Below are 10,024 nucleotides of genomic sequence, written 5' to 3' on the forward strand. Positions count from 1 at the left end.
AAGTAATTTATGAATTGTATGAATATATGAATAAATAATTCTCTAGCAAGAAGTTCATAGGAAGGTGAAAAGAATTATACTTAGATTGTAACTTTGATTTGTGGGCAGGGATGTGTCACCCAACTCTTGGTTTTTTTTGCTGGGGGGCTTGTTTTGAGTTTTTTATTAGTATTTGTTGAGTGCTTACTGTGTGTTAAGCACTGTTCTCAACGCTGGGATGGATACAAGGTAATCAGGTTGAATGAAAACCGATTCCTGCCCCAGAGGATTGTCACAGTCTAAGTGAAAGAGAGAACAAATAGTGAATCCCCATCTAACAGGTGAGGAGACTGAGGCCCAGGGAAGTTAAATGACTTGCCTAAGGGCGCACAACAGGTAAGTGGCGGAGCCAGGATTCCTGTTATTGTTGTTGTTTTTATGGTATTTGTTAAGCATTTACTATGATCCAGGCACTGTAATAAGCCCTGGGGTAGATGCAGGCTAATCAGGTTGGACACAGTCCCTGTCCCACAATCTTAATCCCCATTTTTTTACAGGTAAGGGAACGGAAGCACAGAGAAGTTCGGTAACTTGTCCAAGGTCACACAATGGACAAGTGGCAGAGTGGGATTAGAACCCAAGTCCTCTGGTTCCCAGGCCTGCACTCTTTCCACAAAGCCGTGCTGCTTGCATTGTATTCTTATTATTATTGTATAGTAATAGTAATTATTATTACTATTTGTATTATTATTATTATTCATCTGTAAAATGGGGATTAAAACTGTGAGCCCCACATGAGACAACCTCATCTCCTTGTATTCCCCCAGTGCTTAGAACAGTGCTTTGCACATAGTAAGCGCTTAACAAATGCCAACATTATTATTATTATTATTATTATACTCTTCCAAGAGCTTAGTACTGTGCTCTGCACCCAGCAAGTGCTCAGTGCCATTGATTGATAGTGATTTCCAAATGATGTAATATAGGCAGCCACATTTTAGCCTCTTGTTGATGTAGAGACAGCTGTGCCGTTTTACAACACCTTTGTTATGAAAACTGCCCTATTTAGGCATGCAGTGCCCTTCTGGATAAGCAAGGAGTTAGAAAGGGTGATCTCCCACCCCCACATCCTTCCTCTCATCCTTCTTGGGAATCTGTCAATAATGATGGTACTTGTTAAGCGCTTACTATGTGCAAAACACTGTTCTAAGTGCCGAGCACTGTTCTAAGCACTGAAGAGAACTCTCCTATTTTTTTAATGGTTTCTGTTAGCGCTTACTATGTGCCATGCACTGTACTAAACGCTGTGAGCCCGTTGTTGGGTAGGGACCGTCTCTCTATGTTGCCAACCTGTACTTCCTAAGCGCTTAGTACAGTGCTCTGCACACAGTGAGCGCTCAATAAATGCGATTGAATGAATGAATACAAGGTAATCAGGTTGGATACAGTCCGAGTCCCACAATGAGACTCAAAAATCTTAATCCCCATTTTCTAGATGAGATAACTGAGAAGTGAAGTGACTTGCCCAAGGTCATGCACCAGAGAATTGGTGGAACTGGGGTTAGAACCCAGGTCCTTCTGACTCCGGCCCGTGCTCTATCCACTAGCCCACATTGCTTTCCAAGTCACCCCTCTCCACCTGTGCTCCGTACTCCGTCTCTTCTCTAAAAACACTTGCTAAAGGTTTCTGGACCCTACTGCACCATCCAACTGTCACCCCACCTTTCTCCTATTTTTGCCCTAACTCTTCACGCGCTTTTTGTTTATGGGGTTTGTTAAACACTTACTATTTGTCAAATAGTGTTCTAAGCACTGGGGTAGATATGAGTTAATTAGATTGGACACAGTCCCTGTCCCGCAAGAACAGTCTAAATAGAAGGGAGAGCAGGAGAACTGAGGCACAGAGCAGTCGGTAGAGTCAGGATTAGAACCCAGGTCCCCTGAGTGCTGGGCCCAGGGTCTTTCCACTAGTCCATGCTGCTCCTCTAACCCCTCTTTAAACCCACAGCTGCTTTGGACAGTGTGAACTATTCCCTTCTTCTGGAAATACGATCTAACCCTGGTTTTTTCAGGCTCCTTCCTCTCCTTTCCTCTCCCTCCATGTGGGTGGCTCTGTTCTCAATCCCCTTCTCTTGTCAATTCATTCATTCATTCATTCAATCATACTTATTAAGCGCTTACTGTGTGCAGAGCACTACCTTAAGCGCTTGGGAAAGTGCAATACAACAATAAATAGATACATTCCCTGTGCACAACGAGCTTTCAATCTAGAACACGTGGGGAGCTCATTTTCCCCCCTCACTTCAAAAACACTTCTAGGGTGATGACTCAGCTCCACGGCAGCGTGGCTCAATGGAAAGAGCCCGGGATTTGGAGTCAGAGGTCATGGGTTCAAATCCCCGCCTCGCCACTTGTCAGCTGTGCAACTTTGGGCAAGTCACTTGACTTCTCTGTGCCTCAGTTACCTCACCTGGAAAATGAGGATTAATAAGACCGTGAGCCCCCCATGGGACAACCTGATCACCTTGTTACCTCCCCAGTGCTTAGAACAGTGCTTTGCACATAGTAAGCGCTTAATAAATGCCATTATTATTATTATTATTATTATTATTATTATTATTATTATTAAAGAAAGCTTCCTTGCTAGCACTGACCTCACGTCTTCTCTGCAGTCTCACATCTCTGCCTGCCTTCAGGACACCTCTTCGAATGCAGTATATTCAAAACTGAACTCATCTTCTCTGCCCAGATCCTCCCCTCCGTCTAATTTTCCCATCACAGTGGACAATATCACCATTCTCCCCATCTGTTAAACCCGTAACTTAAGGATTCCCCTCCCTCTCTTTCAACGTTGGATTTCCTGTATTGCCAAATTTTGTTAGTGGTTCTTCCACAATAATTCCAGGATCTGTGCCTTCCTCTCCACCCAAAAGGCCACCCCATGGTCTCAGAGCTTGTCATCAGGAGCAGCGTGATGTAGTGGGAAAAGCACAGGCCTGGGAGTTGGAGCACCTGAGTTCTAATGCTGGCTCTGACACTTGCCTGCTGTGTGACCTTAATTTTTTGTCCCTCAGTTTTCTAAGCTGTAAAATGGGGATTGAATGCCTATCCTCCCTTCTACTTAGATTGTGAGCCCCCATGTGGGTCAGGGACTGGCTCTGACCCGATTGCATTGTGTCGACAATCTCGTCTCGTCTACATCTTGTCTTATGCCGTTGAGTCATTTCCGACCCATAGCGCCTCCATGGACACATCTCTCCCAGAGCGCCCCACTTCCATCTGCAATCGTTCTGGTAGTGGATCCATAGAGTTTTCTTGGGAAAAATATGGAAGTGGTTTACTGTTGTCGCACAGTAAACGTGAATCTCCACCCTTGACTCTCTCCCATGTCACTGCTGCTGCTCAGCACAGGTAAGTTTTGACTTGTAGCAGGTAGCCTTTCACTTGCTAGCCACTGTCCAAACTAGGAATGACTCTCCCTCCCATAGCCAAGATTGGTAGAGTACTGGAAACTCTCCAGGTGCGATCCTGAGAGGGGACTTGACACATAGTCAGTGCTTACTAATTACCATAACAACAATAATAGTAATCAACTACTGCATCAGTTTCCTCTCTGATTTCTCTATTTCTAAATTCTCCCTTCTCCGGTCCATATTTTGCTCCTTTTCCTGGATCATTTTTCCAAAAAGTCATTCTGCACACATCTTCCTAACTCCTCAAAAACTTGTAATAGTTGCTCATTCCTCTCCAATCAAGCAGAACTCATGATTATCAGCTTTAACAAACTCAACCAACTCTCTCCCTTCTACTTCTCCAGTCACTTCTCCCACTATACCCCTGTTCACACTCTTCATCCTTGCAAGCTAACCTACTCGCTCTGCCTCATTTTTACCTCTCACATAGCCTCATGTTACTTTCACATCTCCTCTGCTCTAGAACTCCATTTCCAAATATATTGGGCAGTCCACAAGTTGCCCCGTCTTCCCAAGCTCTTCTGAAATCACATCTCCAGACAGAATCTCAAAATTCCCACTTCATTTCCCCCAACACTTCCTATCACTCTAGTACCTACAAACCCCTTAAAACATATAATTATCTTAGGAAATGCTTCCTTCTATCTGTAATTTAAGTGTCTGTCTCTCCCCATCTAAATTATAAACTGCTTGAGAGCAGAGATCATGTATCATAATTCTATATGCTCGCAAGTAGTCATCGTATTTACTGAGTGCCCCCTTGGCTGTAGTACACTGTATTAGATGCGTGAGAAGTACAGACTAATGAAATAACACATTCCTTACTCCAAAGCAACTTATAGTCTAATGTGGTATTTGTTAAGCATTTACTATATGCCAGTCACTGTACTAAACGCTGGTTTGGATACATGCAAGTCAGGTGGGACACAGTCCCTGTCTCAAGTGGGGCTCGCAGTCTCAATCCTCATTTTACAGATGACTTAACTGAGGCCAAGGGAAGTGAAGTGACTTCTTCGAGGTCACACAGCAGACAAGTGGCAGAGCCAGGGTCAAAACGCAGGTCCTTCTGAGTCCCAGGCCTGGGCCTTCTCCACTACACCACGCTGTTTCCCTACTACACCATATTTTCAATTTGAGTGGACATATACCGATAAATGCTAAGAGTTGTGGGCTTGGTTGTGAGAAAGTCAATCTGGTAGCTCATTGGAAGAGGTGAAATTTTTAGTGGGGAATTGAATTTGGGGAGAGTTGTGGTGGGAAAAGCTGTGATCTTTCTGATATAGGGAGGGAGTTCCAGCCTGGGGGAATGGAATCAAGAGAGGGTTGAAAGCAGAAGATTTGAGAGCAAGTTGGCCTGGGAGGAATGAAGACAGCATGTTGGAGACTAACAGATGAAGAGAGCAGATAGATAAAATGAGATCAGATGGTAGAGAGCTTTGACACCGACGGAGAGGAGTGTTCAAGCAAAGAGCCAGTAGAGAGTGGAGGAGAGAAGAGATGGAGGCGAAGTGATGATTCAGTAGGATGATCGGCATGGCAGTTTGGGGTAGAGATTGGAAGCCGGTAATCCCCTCGGAGGCCAAGACAGTAGTCTAACTGACTCAAGATCGGGGCCTGTCCCGGGGTGGTAGCGCTTTGGGTGGAAAGGAAGGAGCAGATCTAGAAGATTTTCATGTAGGAAAAAAAAATAGAATTTGGCTGTAGACTGAATGTGAGAATTGAATGATAGAGTCGAGGTTGACACCAAGGTTAAGGACTCCTGGGATAGGAAAATGTTGGTGTTGTCAACTGAGAAAGTACTCAAAACACATTAAGTCTTAGCCTCAACAGCGGAATTTCCAAATACTGTAGACAGCTACATGTAGCCAAATAAATATTTATTCTGCATAAATTCGTGTAGAAAGCCAAATAGCAGACTGAAGATATTAATGATTAAAAAACCTTATAATTAGCAGCCAGAGCTGCCTGTGACAAGAAGATTTTTCTGAAGGGGTTAGATATTTTTAAATATGCAAATTGTCGCTCGTTTAGCATGGGGAAAATTAATGACAGCTGATTACAAAAATCCCTGTTCTGAAAAATGGAAACCATGGGAATAAGGCTTTGTATTTTATTCTGCCACTAGGAGGTGACAAATGAATTAAAGATTATTTTACTCTTCCTATAACTTCAAAACACTTTTCATACTTATCTATCTTGGTGCAGTGAACTGAGGACTAATTAATCGACTGTATTTACTGAGCACCTATTGAATGCAGAAAACTCTATGATGCAATTGGGCGCCTACAGTAGTATCAGTAAACTTGATTCCTATCCTCGAGAGACTTACATTGTAGTAGGAGAAATAGACACTAAAATAAATTACAGCTAGGAGGCAGAAATAGAGTATAAAGATATGCCCGTAAAGTGCTAAGGTAGGGTTTGTGTACTCAAGTATGTAGCATAATTCAGTTCTATGTTCCTGATTAACATTTTTGGAAGAATGTACAATCTCGGGCTTCTTTAGGTCCACTCTGTTTTGTTGGCCGCATAATCATCCATCTGCTTGTCAATTTTTGTGGCCCTCTGAAGCGTAGTTGACAGCATACACAACTTTTGGATGACTTGTTTCAAGGACTTCAGATGATGTTTATGGCCTTTTGAGTTGGAAGACTTTCCTGGAGGATTGGAAGTGTAACCTCTATACCAGTTTCTAAGTCATTTTTGCATCCTCAGCATGGCATTGTGGAACAGGTTGAACGAAACTAGTTTTATTACACAGTCCAGGTTTACTCAATGTAGATGATAGAAAGCAACCTCTAATTCCATCAGGGAGGTGCTTTAGGAGCCTAGTGAATTGCTGAGTAGTTGATAGTGTTTGGATCTATTTATCAATCAATCAGCAGCTTTTAATTAAAGGCCTGCCGAATGTGCAGAGTACTGCACTTAGCACGTAGGAGAATGTGATTGAGAAAGAAACATGGTTCCTACTCTCTGAGCCCTAAAAAGAGGATGTTGACAGTTACCAGTAGATGGAAAAGGGGAAAGAAATAATGGTCTTGATTATTAATAGCAGAAAGGTAAAGCAAAGTATAAGTGTGAATTAACATAAATGAAGAAAATGAACGAACTTAAGTTCCAAGGGCATCTGTTATATCCTCTAGTCTGTAAACTCTTTGTGGACAGGGAATGCACCTATCAATTCTATTGTATTGTAGTCTCCCAAGTGCTTAGTACAGTGCTCTTCACACAGTAAATGTTCAATTATGATTGATTGATTGATGTAACCTGGGAAAGAGGAGCTTAATTGGGAAATGTTCCTGGGAGGAGGGGGAGGAGGCTTTATTTAGAAGGTTTTGACAAGGGTGAGAAGTTTGGTTTTTGTAGAAAAATGATCTGGGCAATAGAGTGACGAATGGACTGGAATGGGGAGAGACAGGAGGCTGGGAGGTCAGCAAGGAGGCTGATGCAGTAATCCAGGTGGGATAGGATGAGTGATTCTATTAACATGGTAGCAGTTTGGACAGAGAGGAAAGGGTGGGTTTTAATGATATTGTGAAGGTGGGACTGACAGGATTTAATGATGTGGGTTAAATGAGAGAGAGGAGTCAAGGATAACGCCAAGGTTATGGGCTTTTAAGACAGGAAGGATGGTGGTGCCGTCTACAGGGACGGGAAAGTCAGGGGGAGGACAGGGTGTGGGTAGGAAGGTAAGGAGCTCTGTTTTGGACATGTTAAGCTTTAGGTGACAGGAGGACATCCAGGTAGAGATGTCTCGAAGGCAAGAGAAAATGTGAGTCTGCAGAGAGGGACAGAGATCGGGGCTGATGTAGATTTGGTTATCATCCTCATAGTTAAAGCCATGGGAGTGAATGAGTTCTCCAAGAAAGTGGGTGTAGATGGAGAATAGTAGGGGATTCAGAACTGAACCTTGAGGAAACCCCACAGTTACAGGGTGGGAGGCAGAGGAGGAGCCCGCAAAGGAGACGGAGAATGAACGGCCAGAGAGATAAGAAGAGAACCAGGAGAGGACAGAGTCAGTGAAGACAAGGTTAGGTAACGCTTCCAGGAGAAGGGGGTGGTCCACAGTGTCGAAGGCAGCTGAGAGGTCGAGGAGGATTAGGATGGAGTAGGGACTGATGGGTTTGGCAAGAAGGAGATCATTGGTGACTTTTGAGAGGGCGGTTTCTGTGGAGTGAAGGGGACGGAAGCCAGATTGGAAGGGGTCAAGGAGAGAATTGGGGGAGAATAATTTGAGGCAGCAGATGGAGACAACTCCCTCGAAGAGTTTGGAGAGGAATGGTAGGAAGGAGATGTGATAACTAGAAGGAGACATGGGGTCAAGGGAGGGTTTTTGTAGGAGAGGGGAGACATGGGCATGTTTAAAAGCAATGGGAAAGAAGACATTGGAGAGTGAACAGTTGACGGTGGCTGTTGAGAGAAGAAAGAAGGGGGCAAGAGTCTTAATAACATGTGAAGAAATTGCGTCAGATATGAAGGTGGAGAGGGTGGATTTTGAGAGGAGGCAGGAGATCTCCTCTAGAGATACAGCTGGGAAGGATGGGAAAGTTGAAGGGGGGGTTGGAAGGAGGAGGGACAGAGCAGGGGCAAAATGGTTAAAGAAATTGGAGGTGGGACCTGGGGAACAGTAGATAACAGTTACTAGAATCTGGAGTGGGTAATAGAGGGACGATATGGACTTCAAAGGAAGGAAAAGAAAGGGATGGGGGAAATAAAAAATAATAAAATAAAAAAAATAAATCCACGTAAAAATAATGATCGAGAATAATTGTGGTATTTGTTGAACACCGACTATGCGTCAGCACTATTCTAAGCACTGAGGTGGTTGTTGTTTTCTTACGCTGTCGAGTCCAGCGATGCCATGGATACATCATCATCATCATCAATCGTATTTATTGAGCGCTTACTGTGTGCAGAGCACTGTACTAAGCGCTTGGGAAGTACAAGTTGGCAACATATACATCTCTCCCAGAACGCCCCTCCTCCAACTGCAATCGTTCTGGTAGTGTATTCATAGAGTTTTCTTGGTAAAAATGTGGACGCGGTTTACTATTGCCTCCTTCCGTGCAGTAAACCCGAGTCTCTGCCCTCAGCTCTCTCCCATGCTGCATAGGAACAGGTGAGTTTCAACTTGTAGCAGATTGTCTTCCAGTCCCTAGCCGCTGCCCAAGCTAGGAATGGAATGGATAGGCCTCTGCTTGACTCTCCCTCCAGTAGTTGAGACTGGTAGAGTACTGGAAACTCTCCAGATGCGACCCTGAGAAGTGATGCATTGAGGCAGATCCAAATTAATCAGATCCCTGCTCTGCGTGGGACTCACAGTCCAAGTAGGAGGGCGAACATCCCTCTCATCGCCCGTTTACATTCGTTAATTCATTCAATTGTATTTATTGAGCGCTTACTTTGTGCGGAGTACTGTACTAAGCGCTTGGGAAGTACAAATCGGCAACATATAGAGACGGTCCCTACCCAACAACGGGCTCACGGTCTAGAAGGGGGGAGGCAGACAAAAAAACAAAACAGGTAGATAGGTGTCAATGCCATCAGAATAGATATAATTATAGCAGAATTATTTACAGATGAGGAAACTGCAGAGCTGAGAATTGACTTGCCCAAGGTCACATACAGGCAGAGCTAGGATTAGAACCCAGGCCATCTAACTCCCAGGCTCATGCTCTTTTCACTAGTCCATATTGCTTCTCCCCGGTCTTCAAGAACCTCCAGTTGTTGCTTATCCACCGCCACATTAAACAGAAACTATTTAGTCAGATTAGCTCGGAAGCACTCGATCAACTCTCCCCCGCCTGCCTTCCCTCACTGATTTCCTACTACAACCCAAACTAATCACTGTACCTCATTCTCATCTAAGATATCTCACCCTAAGGCTTGGAACTTCATCCCCATTCCTACCCTACATATGGTACAGACCACCACTCTCCATCTATTCTATTTATTTTATTTTGTTAGTATGTTTGGTTTTGTTCTCTGTCTCCCCCTTCTAGACTGTGAGCCCGCTGTTGGGTAGGGACTGTCTCTATGTGTTGCCGACTTGTACTTCCCAAGCGCTTAGTACAGTGCTCTGCACACAGTAAGCGCTCAATAAATACGATTGATTGATTGATTATTGAAATCTCATGTTCCCTATTAAACTCTCTTTTCCCTTACTCCCTCTCCTCCTGCTTCACCTATGCACTTGGATTTGTTCTCTTTGAGCACTTGATATTCACCCCATCTTCAGTTCCTCAGCATTTATGCACATATCCATAATTTATGTTAATGTCTCCTGCTGTAGCCTGTAAGGTCCTTGTGGACGGGGAATGTGTCTACTCATTCTGTAATGTCGTACTCTCCCAAGGAGAGTACACAGTAAGTACTCAATACCATTGATTGATTGATTAAATGAGACCTAGGGGAAAAGTTAATTTGGGTGGAATGAAGAGTGCTAGCAGGGGCTCAATGGGAGTTAAATTTGACAGGAAGGGTGAAATTGAGGGCATGGATTTGTACGTCAGATGCATCTGTCTCCCTCTCTGGACTGTAAGCTCGAGGGTGGGGAATGACTCTGTTTGTTA

General features: G+C 44.0%; 1 non-coding gene across 1 annotated transcript; it reads right to left on the reverse strand.

The window, feature by feature from the left end:
* Positions 1-8,581: 8,581 nt before the first annotated feature.
* Positions 8,582-8,719, reverse strand: LOC119941043. Its single transcript, XR_005455081.1, has one exon. It is a non-coding gene; the product is annotated as a small nucleolar RNA SNORA7 (small nucleolar RNA).
* Between the last annotated feature and the right edge of the window lie 1,305 nt (positions 8,720-10,024).

Source organism: Tachyglossus aculeatus, chromosome 19 (assembly GCF_015852505.1).
Source record: "Tachyglossus aculeatus isolate mTacAcu1 chromosome 19, mTacAcu1.pri, whole genome shotgun sequence".
NCBI classification, from domain to species: domain Eukaryota; kingdom Metazoa; phylum Chordata; class Mammalia; order Monotremata; family Tachyglossidae; genus Tachyglossus; species Tachyglossus aculeatus.